Source organism: Perissodus microlepis, chromosome 10 (genome assembly GCF_051167445.1).
Source record: "Perissodus microlepis isolate ML-2025 ecotype Zambia chromosome 10, ASM5116744v1, whole genome shotgun sequence".
NCBI lineage: Eukaryota > Metazoa > Chordata > Actinopteri > Cichliformes > Cichlidae > Perissodus > Perissodus microlepis.
The window spans coordinates 25,840,192-25,853,345 of record NC_140470.1 but is presented as its reverse complement, the minus strand read 5'-3'; positions in this window follow the sequence as shown (position 1 = coordinate 25,853,345).

The window sequence follows — 13,154 nt, the reverse complement described above, 5'->3', positions numbered from 1 at the left end:
TCTGGGGGGGGGGAGGGGGTTTGGGGGGGGGGGGGTTTGTACAAAATAGATTACCTTAAAGGGAACAAAAACATCTTAAAAGTTACAGAAAAATACCAAATGAGTCAACCTGTTCCACTCACAGTCTTTCAGGAAGCCAAGGAGAAGAGAAGAGGCTTCTGGAAAAGCTCAGTGAGGAAACTCGGCTCCGTCACATGTGGAAGGTTTTCATCAAGTGGCGTAATGCAGAAACGCTGTTCCTCTAGCCTTTCATAAGTAACTCATATCGCTTAAGGCTGATCATATGGAAGCAATGGCTCGTCATTTGACAACTAAGCCTCTATCGCTCCTTTCTGTCTCTTTCTCGCATCTCGCATCCTAAGTCGAAGGACAGCACAGCGGCATGTTACTGTAGGATAATGGTGTGAGGAGGACTCAGAGTGGATGGGCTGAAGATGGCGCCTTGTGTGAAGTGTTTGAATTCAGTTTCCTAATGTGTGAAATCTTTTGGATTTTCAATTTAATATTTTTTTTCTACTAATTTTAAAATTTTTACTGTTTTTATTTGATACTTCTAGTCGTTAGCAGTATTTTACACTGCAAACAGTGTTTTGAAAGTGGGGTATTTAATGCTTTGTTTATATCATTTTGTTCTATCAAGTCTGTTTTTCAGGTTTCTGTCCAGGAAACCAACACTGTTAGTCAACAATGTTGACTCAATGCTTATGTGCAACAAGGACCTTTTTATATGGTTTTAATTGATGCAAAAAACAAACCCAAAACTGTTAGGGTAGGATACAAACAACGTGTTGATCCTTTTCAAGACTTGACCTTTCATGTCATAACCAATGGAGCAGGCAGGGCTTAAGGTGTGGGAATTGAGAAAACAGATTAAGTGCGTATTTGTAGTGCATGTGAAAGGAAACTATTTACAAAATCTTGAGGCAGGGACAGTCTGTCAGTAATGCACATGGAACAGAAACAGAATCTCCTCCACGACTCCCTCTCTCTCACATATATCACTCGCTGAGGGAAATGCGGGGGCTTCTGCACAGAAGAAAGGAACAGGTAAGTTGTTGGTAAGGAGAACGGGAACAAGATTTGCAGACTGGAGATGGTCTCATTAACACAGTTCAACGCTTTACCAAGACTGAAAGCTCTCTCCGAGCATAAATAGTGGCAGGTTGATCTGCAAATGACGAGTGGATGAGCTTGATGGCTTGAGGTGTGCAGGAATGGAGGATGGGAAACCTAAAGGGATCAGGCACGGTTAACAGCACACAAACAAGCACACTCTCGTACTGATAGAGCGAGAAAGAAGGAAAAGCAGAGGCACACAGGAGGACTGGAGGAGCATGACCTTTCAAATATGAAGGACTATTTGTTTACACATTTATACAGAGCACTTGAGTCAAGTTTTGGTTAAGCTGCAGCTTTACTAAAACATTGTACATGATGAGTAAGAAAATCTGAAAATAATTCTATAAATTATTCCATAAAACAATCTCTCTGTTCTGCAGGAGCGCGTTCAGCTTGCGATGATGCAAAAGTTGAAAAGAACGCATTTTATCAGCATGTGTGCTGTGCAGTCTTTCTAAATATTGTAGCAGGATTGCACATCTACACACATCACATCTGCATTCCTAAAAAATGTTGTCCCTGGACAACAGTGTCCCAGCCTATCTGAAGGTGGTAGAAAGAAAATCGCTAAATTTTCACTCCCAGCATATTTATATGGTTTCTGTTCTCTTACAAACATCCATCAGTCACATCACATGTTCCTGCAGAAGGCAAATCTTGTGTATTTCTATTGGGATTTTAAACAGCTGGACTTTCTATCCTTTCTTCACTATCAGTGAAGAAACACTTTGAGAATCATGAATAGGATGAAGTGAAACAGGAGCACTTCTGTTCAGTTACACTTACATGGTGTGATATATACTATAGTGAGTGCTTCTGCCACTTCTGTGTGGGCCACCCTGGTAGCGCGTTTCAAAAGTGTCTCACCTACTGAAAGAAATTCCACAGTTCCACACTGCAGAGGTAATCTATCACTGGGGGGTCTTCACGCCATATTTTGCTCCGTTTTCGAGAACCCCGTACACCAAACCATACTGAGGAACTGTAAAGTGGAGAAGAACACCTAAAAGTCCGTGCCTAAACTTTAATTCAAGTCAGTTTTACAGTGGGGGAAATAAAATAATTATTTCATCCCCTGCTGAATTTTGAAGTTTGCTCACTTATGAAGATATGAGCAGTCTCTAATTTTTATGGAAGTTTCATTTGAATGGAGAGAGAGACAGAATATCAATATCATATCAAAAATATAGAAAAAAACACACATTACATAAAAGTTATGAATTGATTTGCATGCCATTAAGTGAAATAAGTATTTGATCGCCTACAATGTAACCAGAATTCGTGCACCCCAAAGATCGGCGGTGTGCCCATGTGGCAAATTATTATTCAGAAATTTAAGAAATATAAAATTACCATCAGACGCTCTCTGTCTGGAGCTCCATGCAACCTCTGAATTGCAACCGAGAAACCTAAAGGATTTAGAGCACTTCTGTACAAAGGGGTGGGCCAAAATCCCCAAAGATGTGTGCAAACCTGGTGACCAACGACAAGAAACATCTTACTGCTCTGCTTACCAACAAAGGTTTCTCCACCAAATACGAAGTTTTAATTGAGGATCATATTCTGTTATATAAAACCAAAACAACTATTTCTTTGTAAGTGAACTAATTGACAAATGGAGCAGGGCATCAAATAAGTATTTCCCCCACTGTATTTACATAGCACATTTGAAACAACAGGAGTTAATCCAAAGTGATTTCCAGACACACATTCATATATCAGGTCTCCAAACATCCTGTTTATTAAAAGAAGTAAATAAAAAAGTTTTGCAAAGTTGTATGGATTACTGTACTCATTAACCAGAAAGAACTTTTGTCATTTTTTATTCCTTTTAATTCCACTGTTGTTTGTTTGACATGTAAATGGCTCCTTCTCGTCTTTCTTTTCTGTCTTGTCACTTTTACTTCCATTATTGGGTGCTGTGCATTGCCTTGCAAAGCACTTTTGTGACCCTCTTTTTGAAAGCAATATATTAATATGTTTTGCTTGCTTGAATTTGTGCACTTGATGTAAAGCATGTGTGACATGTGGCTCTAAAAACTGCAGTCTGCTTCTGTAGACGGGTGATCTTTGCTCCAGGTAGAATGGCACCGCTGTGAGTCAATATCCTGAGGAAGTAAGTTCCTGTCATCTAGTTCTGGATCTCTCATTTGGGTGATTGCACTCTCTAATTAGTGGCTATATTTTTGTATTCCACTTATGATTTATGCAGTGTGTAATGTGTGAACTCAGACAAATTTATTAGGTATTTTTAGTTTATATAACATCACCTTTTGCTCCTCGCATTCTGCATAATCATTATACAGACACTTATGTAGTTTGAGGCAAGTCTGCGACAGTTATTATTAACTGTACACATAACAGGCTCATTAAATGGACAATTGGTCCTCTGGTTTGAGAACACATAACACTTGTGTATTATTTTTATGTTTTAAGACCATGTCTTACACAGATTACTTCTTTTTTTTTTGTATTAACAGAAGCACAGAGGCACAAGATAAAGCTTATACTTTAGCCCCCCCTAGTGTGACATCAATGCAAATGCATTAAAAAAGACTTCACGCTAAGGTTTAATTGGAAAATGAATAACTACTGTAGAAAACGACGCTGTCAAAACTGAGCAAATTTTACACAAAGCTATTTTTCTATGTTTCTACAAATTTATAGTGTCAATAATCCACTTCCATTTGTTTGACTTCACTTTTGTGTGTGTGTGTGTGGGGGGGGGGGGGGGGGGGGGTTAATGCATCCAAACAATGTGTTAAAATGGCCAATAAGAAGTGGTATAAATGTACCCCGCCTCTCACCCCAGGCAAGCCTGAATTTGACAGGGTGGATGGCTTGGTGTATTAAATAAATTAAGTCTGCCATGGAAGAACTGGACTAACGCAGCCACTGGGGGTCACAAGTCAGTATACTTCTTGTGTCAGTCCTAAGCATGGATAAATGGGGAAGGCTGCATCAGGAAGGGCACCCAGCATAAAATTCTTTGCTAAATTAAATAAGTGGATCAGACAGGTGAACTGCTGTTGTGACCCCCAAAGGGAAGAGCTGAAAGAAGAAGAAATGGAAGACCTTTGCTGATCTGGACAGAAATCTGACATCATCCCTATCCAATTGCTTTATATTGCAGTAACTGCATTTTTTTTTTTTAATGATCTTGTGACTGAAAAGAATCACTCTATGCCTAGGCCTCTGCTGTGATACAGGATGCTTTTGAAATGACACATTTAACTGGATAAGCAGAAGAAAATGGCTGGATGGAGATTTAATCAGAACTAGTCCCATTTTTGTGATGACTTAGCAATAAAGGAAACAAGGAATAACTTAAATAGCAGGATAGGAATTCTATCTGTTCTTATGCTATGCTGTAACAGACAAATTTTACACACTTATCATGGATATGTGTGAACAAATCTCTTCTTCTCTAAATAGGATCTGGTCGCCTCTTAAATTGTGTTACTATGCACACGCCAAAGGGTCAGCCTTACAATCTGATCAAACGTACCCTCCATCCACAGGGGCAGACTGCCCGAAGCTTATCCTGCAGCACCACCTAGAGGAGTTTTTCCAAAATAGCAGCCACTAGTTTAGAATTAGATGCAATGTTATGGTAAAATTAATAGCAACAATAAATACACGTTTGAATGGGAGTGGTTTATATCAATTTTACTTAATAATTTTACTTATTAATAAAGTTGTCCCTCTCAATGAAATCAGACAAGAAGACTATTTAAACAATACATATAGGAACCACGTGTGACATGGAGCTTATTTTGTTTAGTTTTTTGTTGTTTTTTGTTGTTTTGTTTTGTTTTGGGGTTTGCTCATTTTTTGCACATTAATGTTTTAGGCAATTTGTATTTTCCAAATCCTGATTTATTCTCAAATTCAGCAAGATACTGTGGATTTTTAATGAGAGAGAATGAGAGAAATAAAGATTAAAAGACGTTTAAGAGATAATGCACACATTATATACAGAAATAAAATATATAAATGTATCTACAGGTGACTGGTAACTGTATTTTGTTTTAATAGAATTGAAATTTAATAGAATCCTTTATTTAAGATGTTTAACTCTTTAAAAACCTTTAAACTAAGCTCTACGTTCATGCATGTTCCTGAAGAGGTTGTGTTCTGGTTCATCAGTTCATCCTAGCCTGTGACTGTAATAGACCAACTTGCAGTAATTCAGCGCAATGCCTGAATTCTTCAGTTTTCTTTTACTGGAAATTTAGATTTTTGTCAGTCTTCCCGTTTTAGTGATTCTCAGTTAGAGAAACAGAGCATGAACAAATCATTTTGTTTAAAGCAAATAAATCAACATGTTCCTCCTGATAAGAGACAAGAGGTTGTTCTGTGGTTACTGGACTTACTGCACCCAAATGAGGCTTTCTCCTGGTAATGCATTAAGGACACTGTCTTTCACCTGATCCAAGCCTCTCTTAAGCATCTAAGGCTCAATTTATGTGGCATCAGGTCAGCCCCTTTTCTTTTAATAAGGGCTGAGGTTTGGGAGAGTGCTACCCAATGACATAATGAACTTTGGTGGTGATAATAAGGGGCTGAAGGAAGAGATTAGGTTTTAATGAATCACTTACCAAATGATAATGGCTTCCTGAGGACTGTCATTAAATGCTTTAATGATGACTTTGACCGCTTCCATCCACAGGGCGCTACAGAAAACTCCCTGGCGGAATGCTGCCATTAAGACCTGATTTGAGAAATATCCTTTATATTTTCTATGTAACAAACAGTGAAGCATCAAAGTCCTGTAATGCAAAAATCAGAGTGTTGACAGGCTGCAGAAATCTACAAACCAAACTGCAAAAATCAACATAAATAAGATTAATATAAAACTATTTTCTGCCATACCTATACTGTACAATGGTGAATACTCACAATTTTAAATAATGAGATCAGTGTATGTCAAAAGCTCTGGCTTCAGACTGCTCTAATCCGGCTATTCGATCCTGCTGGATGTGCATAATGTCAAAGAGAGGATATAAATGAAGTACCTGTGTAGCTTTGCTGAAAGCACATCAGCCCCACCCTCACCCTGTTCGAGAGTAAAGGTGGTAAAGGCTAAGAAGCTACAATGGCTTGTTTCATGCACTGGATGAACCGCAGGGCTGCTTCAAGGCTCAGTGAGCCGAGTTTGTATTCTCTCCCTGTGCCTACAAGGGTTCTTTCTCTACTACTGCGTCTGCCTAGACTCCTGACATGCAAATGAAAATAATTAGGGATTGGCTGTAAGTGTGAATGTGTATTACCTCAGTGATAGTCTGATGGCCTGCCTCCCACCTTACACACTCCCACAACCCTGAATTGGATGAGTGGTTGGAAAGTGGCTGGATGGCTACTTTAGTGAAGCCCAGGGATATAAATATGGAGCTGGAAAGGAATCTAATAGATCCCCCTAAAATTATAATGACCCAGTACCCACCTAATCCAGCAAATGCATTTAAAGACCCAAAGACCAACTGGAAAGCTGTCCAGTAAATCCATGTCAGTCATTTTTACCTACTGTATTGCAAAGTGCCTCAAGTCAAACTGTCAAGTCTGGCTGTGAGGAAGAAGCCAAAGGTGACAATTCAAGATGTCAGAGAGCAAGAAACTTGGGAATCAAATCTGTGACTTTCTGGCTGTATGGTGACAAGTTAGCCACTTAAAAAATGGTGACATGCAGACAGAAGCAAATACTTTAACCTTGTCTAAGGGTTGCCATTGACTCCTGGTGAGAAAGTAAACACAGCCATGAAAACCCATCAATATCCCATAGAGACTGACACCAGGAAACTGAATAGCAATATCTTTTCTTGTAAATAACCTGGACGCCCTTGTCAGCCTGACTCAGATCAGTATCTTGAGAGACGTCTCACAATAGTGTCTACATCTTGGCCCGGTGACTACATAATAGAGGGCACATCAGACCAGAGAAATGCCAGACATTCAGTGAAGTGGAACTAAAAGAGGAGGTGGTAGAGATGGACTGGAGGAGAGGGGTTATTTTGAAGTGTGGGCCGACTGAATTACTGACTGACATTCAGTCTCCATGACAGCCTGTTGACAGCCTGCAGCTGTAGACCGAGATACCCCTGTTGTTCCTGAGGAAGGCACAGGAGCATGGCTGGAATCAACAGCACTCTGAAATTAATAATTTCTTTGACTTCCCTGATGCGTAGCTTGTTTGATGCTTCTTCAGGTTCTGCTTCTCAGGCTTTCAAGTGTTGTCATTTTCTTTCTTTGTCTTTGAGCTGTTTTTTTTTTTACACGACTTTGTCTCGTGACTTTTTTTAACCTTTAAACCTATTTAAATTACCGTGTGTGTATACAGTAAATGTGCACAGTTACACACATTAATAACAATGCTAAGTGAAAAGGAAAAAACAATTAAACAAAATAACGATCTGTCTTCAAAACCCTGAGTTTTTTGAGTGATGTAATGTCTGATGTATTTAAAGCCCTGTATTTCATGCATTTTTTTTTTAACAAAGACAAAGTAGAATTCAGCGGCTTTTCCACCACAAAGTAAACATAAAGTCTTATCTTAGCAGGAGGACAAACACTGAAAATGAGGAAGCTCTCATGTTAGCTGCGTGTCACAAAATTTCCAGTTCCCTTTTTAAGTGGATTGCAATCCATTGCCCATATGGACAACAAAATTCACAACAAGTGTCACTGCTATACCCTGATGTATTTATCAGGTCTAGTCTAGGAAAGTAAGACAGAAATGAACATTTTACTGCTATACTTCCTGGTAGAGTAGGGCGATATATTGTTATATCATTTTGAAGTTATAAGAACATTTCTGATGATAAAGGAAAGAAAATTGAGAACCACATCTGTTGATACTTGAGCTTGCAGTCAGCAGCATTTATAACTGAAGGGTTTTTTCCCCCAATGAGCTACTGCCATTAATGACACTCTTACTAATTTTAAGTCTTAATCTATTGAAACAGGGTACCAGCAGCAGCAGCAGCAGCATTATAGTGTAATAGTAATGACACAGCATAATATCCAGTGACAGAGTAAATCAAATGCAAGCACAAAAGTAGCCTAAATAGTAGTAATAGTAGTGAAAGTAGTTGCTGCTGCTAGTGCCTCGTTTCGGTAGATTCAGACTGTAGAGAGTATCTTGGGTCTGCTTTTCCACCGTGTAACCACATCAGTAATTTCCAACCATCAGCCATGCTCCGGCAGCAATGCTCAGTGGAGTCATTTGTTTACATATGGGTCACACATCACCAACTGATAGCATCTCCTCCTTTGTATCTGGCTTGTTTTTGCCTCAAGTGGTGAAGCAAGAATGATTTTTCCACCTTTAGCAGTTTTCTTGCCTAATTTGGAAAGTACAGCTTTTTTGGATTTTGTAAATCCAGTGACACTCTGCTCTTGCACTTAAACAATGAGACAGACCTCTCTCGATGTTTTCTGCTCTAGGGAATCTAAATGCATGACCTTGGTATAGCAACGATATGGCATTATGACATTTTTTATATAATGTAAAAATATATGTTTTATGCTGATAATATGCACTTTCTGGTGTTACCATAAGACCATGAGTCAGTAGTGTCAGGGCAAGTAAGGTAGGCAGTGCTTGCCCTGTGAAATCCTAAAATGTTAATTAATTCAAAGTGAGAGTAATCTCTCTCCTTATATCACAAACAAAATTCTGTCCCATATACTGTTGACTCTTAACCACTGGAATCTTTAGTTCCAGTCATTTTCAATTGTGAGTACATGTCCCACTAACTAGTGCTTGAGCTTTTCACGCTGACAGACCAGCAACTTCTTTTGATTGCTGGTTACATCATGGATAAGCCTATAAAATGGAGAGGGGACATTAACTCCTGTAATGTGGAGTTTAATAAAGTTGAACAGCATAAATAAATTAAATAATTCATTCAAAAGGATGTTTGAAGTTTGATATTTGATGAATTCGATGAAGTCTTCAAATGCTATAGAGGTGAAATTGTAGTGCCATGTTCAAAGGCAGTAGTAAGTTTGCGTGCCTGAATATATAAAATATAAAGAAAAAAGGGGACCTAAAATAAATTGAGAATATGTGGGAATAATTGTCAGTGAACCCTATTAAAATTTTCTTTTTTTCCAAATCAATTTTATATTTGCAAAACTTTAACAGGATTAAGATTGATGCAAAAAATAAAAAGGGTTTGAAAACCATTCTTTGTTGACAATACATCCATCATTCATTCAGGCAGTGATCTGGAGTTACATTTTACTTGTCACTTACAGAGCTCTGAACAGCACGTACCTTCAGCATGTTTTTGACATGCTAAAGGCTTCACTGCTTTTATACTACAGAACCAGAAACCACTTGGGAAAACAGGAGAAAAACAAGCATATAAAAAAAGAAAGAAAAAAATGAGACCACATAATAATCACTCAGTGTAACCTTCTTTTTAATATAATGTGCATAACACTAATTAGATAATAAGAGCCGACCAGGAAAAAAGCCTTGGCAGGTGTACAGATCAGGGAAACACACTTAGTGTAACCAGTGGACAGGTTAAGCATGGCAGGTCAGAAACACAAACACACTCAGGAGAGGAACTGCAAGGACAGAACCTGGGTGTACTGTATAATAATAGGCATGGACAGCACTGTGCACACAGCGGATGCATATGCAGTTCTGTACATGCTACAGTGAGTGTTTGTATATATGGATGAGCTTCTTACATCTGCACTAGGAATAACAATGATGGCATCTTGACAGCAGGAAGAGCTGGCGCTTTGTATTTTGCATTCAAGTGAAACTTCACAACTCGGTGAAAGTCATCCGGGTGTCGTAATGTTCCAGGTGCAAAAAGCAAAAAGTCTCAGCGCTCAACCTTTTTTTAAGACACAGGTGAAAACGAACTCAACTGATTGTCACCTGCCTTGAAACATAGATATTTAGCAGTAATAGTATTATTAGTAATATAATTAACAGGATGTCGTCAGGACTACAAAAATAAATAACATAATTGAAGCCCTTACATAAAAACTTTACTATAAAAACATATCAACCTAAATCTATTAAATCTATTAAAAACAATAAAGCCATATATTAAAAAGATAACACCAACTCAAGCACACCATGCAAATTTGCTTGGGATTTACATCGATCAAAAGGGATTAGTGAGCCACAACTTTCTATAGATTGTGCTGCACATAGTAAATAAAACCATTTCTCCAACTTCAGTAAAAGAATATGCCAGGAATCTTTCCAATGTTTCTCACAGTGAGCTCACTGTATTTTCCACTTTACTTGAATCATGAAAGTTTGCAGGAAAGAGTCAATTAATGTACTATCTAAATTATGCCCTTTCGCCCCACTGCAATGAAGCAGTTCTTGCGTGTCGCATTTTGATTTGTTCCTGTCTCTCTCCCCGGCTTGCCTGTTACTTTTCTTGACAGCTCTCTTAATCCATCTTATTTTACGCATGTATTAATCACCTCAAACAGAATTCGGTCGCTGGAAGAAAAGCTTTCCTCTCACCTCCTGTGGATTAGCCTCTTTTCTCTGTGTCAATCAGTGATACACTTGTCTCTAGCTGTTAGTGTTATGGTTCTAACACCAGAGTAGTTTTTGATTTCATTATACTCTACATGTACTGCAGTCAGGGAAGTAACAGTAAATAAACACACACACACACATACATACATATATATATATATATATATATATATATATATATCACTTGACCTTATGCCTCAGGGGACTCAGGGGAAATACATTTTCTTGCCAGATCAGTTGCAGAACTTTTTCTCTTCTCCTTAGGTCAGTACGGTCTTTTAGAGTGTATGAGACATCTGTTTAAAGGTCATCTCAAGCAATCCACGCATCAAAAGAATCATTTTTTATTTGCAGGATTGGAATAGGTCATAGGTCATGTGCCTGGAACATTTGATGCTTGTTACACCCCCTGTTTCCAATGTTGTCTGCCTTTTCGCTGTGAACTGTTTCATAAAATAAAACTGCCCTCCTTCTCTTGAAATACTGAAGAAGGGGGGGTGGAAGAGAAAAAACACCCGCGGACAGAAGCGTTTTAAAATCCACCAGTGGGCTTTGTACAATGCATAACCTTTTCCAGCCTAAGAAGACAATGTTCATGCACTTTTGTACTCTCCTCAACCCGTATATAAAGTGAGTCTAGTTTTGATAGGGGAAAAGAATCTGCAGAGTAGTTTCATTGTTAAGAAGGATGGAGACTGAACAACAAAACAGCAGAATGTCTTTGTTCTAAGTTAAAGCAAAGGAAATTGGGTCATTGGGGATGTATCACAGTACGCCTGAACTGACTAAATTTTAACAATGGCTTAATATTTGTGTGCAGAGCTGACATCGTTACCTAAGGGTGGCACTGCAGAGAGCGCATGGTATCTATTTATTCTAGCCCATATTCATTCCCACAGGGTCAAAAACTGCTTTTTTGTCAAAGCCATTGGAATTTCAGAGATACGCACAAGGTCGTCACATACAGACGCTTGTAAAGAAGCCCTCGGCTTCACATTTAAACATACTTGGTTAATAATTATCCTTTCTACACATAGGCCTAATGGTATGTACGGGCATATTCTTCCCTAATCACCCATCTTTTCAATGAAAAGTGAGTCCAAATGAATATGTGAAAAGAAATGAAAGTTCCAAACAGGACGTGAATTGTTTCAGCGATGGCAAGCTTGAGTCTGCGTTTGGTGTGTCGGGGGCACATTTGCCAAAGGGCACCTTGTGCATATCTGTGAAACCAGTGTCAGAATGGCAGTGCTCAACCCAGTGGGATTAGAACGCATTGTTTATCATCTGTGAAGTATGAATGTGCTCAGTAAATATAAATGGCTTCATAAACCTTGTCACACAGGAATCATAGTCTGCCTTTTAAAATTTAAAATACAAAAGGTTGACAAGGCTGTCTCGGAGCAGCCAGTGTGTGCAAGAATGGGAAGAAACTTTAAAGCCACCAATGTATCTTTAAATTCATGCAAAGATGAGTTAGGTGCAAAAAAAGGATAGGAAGAGATATGCTGTAAGAATACAGTATGGCTTGGATCGGCGTTGTCTGTGTAGAAGTAGCTACCGAGCCCTGTCAAAGTTCCTGTCTCACCTCTTTGTTGTTTTCACCCCCCCCCCTCCTTTGCCTCCTGTCACTCTCTATTCACCCACCAGGGGTGCTTTTCATTTTGCCAGCATGTCTCCCCTTACTTCCCTCACTTGCATCTCTTCCTTAGCTCCTCCCAGTGAGGATGTGAGTGAGAGGTGTGAGGGAGACATGCAAGGACTCTGAAGCTGGAGCCACAAAAATGAGAACTCCTTGCTCTCAAAGCCAGCTCATGACTTAGTGATGCCGTTCTGCACAGCTGGATCAGCCATCAAATAGCTGTCCACAGAAGTTCCTGTCTTACAGGCTTCCAAAATATATGAAAGCCTTATTTAGTTTGGCATAACAATGAATGCATTCATTGATGTTGTTAATTTTAACCATCATTTAATATTGATTTTTACTCTTCTGACTTATTCATGTGTCAAATGTTCTGATTTATTTACCTACTGCAGAGTGAAACACGGCATAGCTCCATAAGAATGCCTGCATGTTTATGTGAAATGATAAAAGAAAAAAACAAACTGCAGCTTTGTGTGATGCTACAACACTGAAATGATCATTTATGAGTTAAGCCTGGGTCATTTGCATGCAGTATATGGTCATGTGTGGAGTTGCATTATTTATACACTGGGACACTTTATAAAAAATGCCATCCACCACATTCCTGGGTTTCCTTGCTCTTTGCTACTTCAGAAGCCTTCTTGCTCCTCCTGCACCTCGCCTCCTTGAGGTGCAATTAAGAAATTGAGACGTCTTCGCAATGTCAAAGGGAAAACTGTTGCCCCACTTCTGGGGAGGCGAAACGACACGGTTAAGTATAAGCAAGCCTAATGAAAAGCACCCCAGAAGTCATTAGACTTTCCTCGTTTTTTCCAGTCGCCTGACCTCCACAACCACCTAACCGGTTTCATTCCACAGTCACCCCAG